This window comes from Tiliqua scincoides, chromosome 3 (assembly GCF_035046505.1).
Source record: "Tiliqua scincoides isolate rTilSci1 chromosome 3, rTilSci1.hap2, whole genome shotgun sequence".
NCBI classification, from domain to species: domain Eukaryota; kingdom Metazoa; phylum Chordata; class Lepidosauria; order Squamata; family Scincidae; genus Tiliqua; species Tiliqua scincoides.
Window position 1 is genome coordinate 213,440,632 of NC_089823.1, and position 1,628 is coordinate 213,442,259.

General features: G+C 45.3%; 1 pseudogene; it reads left to right on the forward strand.

Moving 5' to 3' along the window:
* The first annotated feature begins 832 nt into the window (after positions 1-832).
* LOC136646214 (5S ribosomal RNA) lies at positions 833-946 on the forward strand (annotated as a pseudogene).
* Positions 947-1,628: the final 682 nt, after the last annotated feature.

Consider the following 1,628-nt stretch of genomic DNA (forward strand, 5'->3'; position numbering starts at 1 on the left):
CATGCTCTGGGCAGCCACCACCTCTTCCTCAGGAGAAAGGGACTTTTGTCCCCTTCCCCCAGGTAAAGAGAATAGCCCTGCAATGAAAACTGCAAGCTTTCAGTAGAAAAAAAAAATCAACTTTTTGTTATATAAGAAGTTGTGTTTTTCCTTTCTGGTTGTTTGGCCATAACATTTCATGAAATACAGATATTTCAACACAGTTTGTTTCATTGCGTTCTGCATTAAACTACACATCAAATGATATATGACATGGATGGTATTATTCAAAAATAACAAGATTTTCACAATTCTGGCCAGTGGTAGTGTCACCCCCTCTCCGAGTGCGTCACCCAATGCGGTCTTCACCCCCACATACCCTAGCAATGCCACTGCCCAGTTGCAGGTTGTGCATACTCCCTCCACCAGCCCCCCTCCCAGATCTCAGCAGCTGGAGTCCTGGTGGCCATAGCAACCCATACACCAAAGACTTTTGCATGGAGCTGGTCAGAGTGTCCCAGAGCTTCTCCCCTTGTTTCCTGTCGCAGGCACAGCAAAGCAAACAACCAAAGTAGCTGCTCTCCAGGGCTAAAGAGCTGAGCCAAGGAGCTGCATTAGACATGAAGATTCTGAACAGAGGGGTTCGCAAAGGCTTTGTGCAAGCCAAATATGGCGGCCGGGCAGGTTCGTGTTGCTGCTCGAGGCTGCGCAATTGCAGGGCTGCTTACTCTGGACCAGTGCACTCAAAGGCATTACTGTATTCTAACTGAGAAGAAAGATGTCACTGGTGTCAGTGGGAACTTTCTACCCAGCGCAAAAGAGCAACCACAAAAGGGAATCCAATTTGAACTGGGCCAAATGTTACCCCGTACATGCCCGATCTCATCTGATCTCGGAAGCTAAGCAGGGTCAGGCCTGGTTAGTACTTGGATGGGAGACCACCGGGGAATACCGGGTGCTGTAGGCTTATACCATAGTCTTTCGAGACTGAAGGTTGCCAACCATCATCAAATGTTAAATCTTCTCCCCTCCCATGGTCCTAAGTCAGATACTCCCTTCCTCCCTACAGCTCCTGGTTCATATGGAAAAATGAAGCACATTAGCATTACCCTGCTAAGTGGTCAAAGAGGCACTTTTTGAAATGGTGCTCCTCATGTATATAGTAGGGGGAGAGCAACAGCCCCCCAGGACAGTTTCTTCTCTAGTGGCAGTTTGCTGGTGTTTCTTCCGTGTTGTTTTTAGACTGTGAGTCCCTTTGGGACAGGCAGCCATTAATTATTTCATTTTCTCTGTAAACTGCTTTGTTAACTTTTTTTGTTGAAAAGTAGTATATAAGTATTCCTAATAAGAAGAATAATATCATTGGAGCCCTTGGAGCAGTGCCTAGAAGTCTGAAGAAACACCTCAACATTCTTGGCCTTGAGCAAATTACACCAGCACCATTCCAGAAAACAATGTTGTTTGGAACAGCAAGTTATCTCTGTGATTCCCAGGATCTTGGTTAGATCCCAAATTCCAGAATATAACAAGCCCAGCATAGGCTGTAATGAAATATAATAATGGGACCAAGTACATTAGGACTGTAGCATTTAATTTGGCCCTTAAGAGTATGTAATATGGCAACTGGCAGCCTTCTCTGACAATAATGA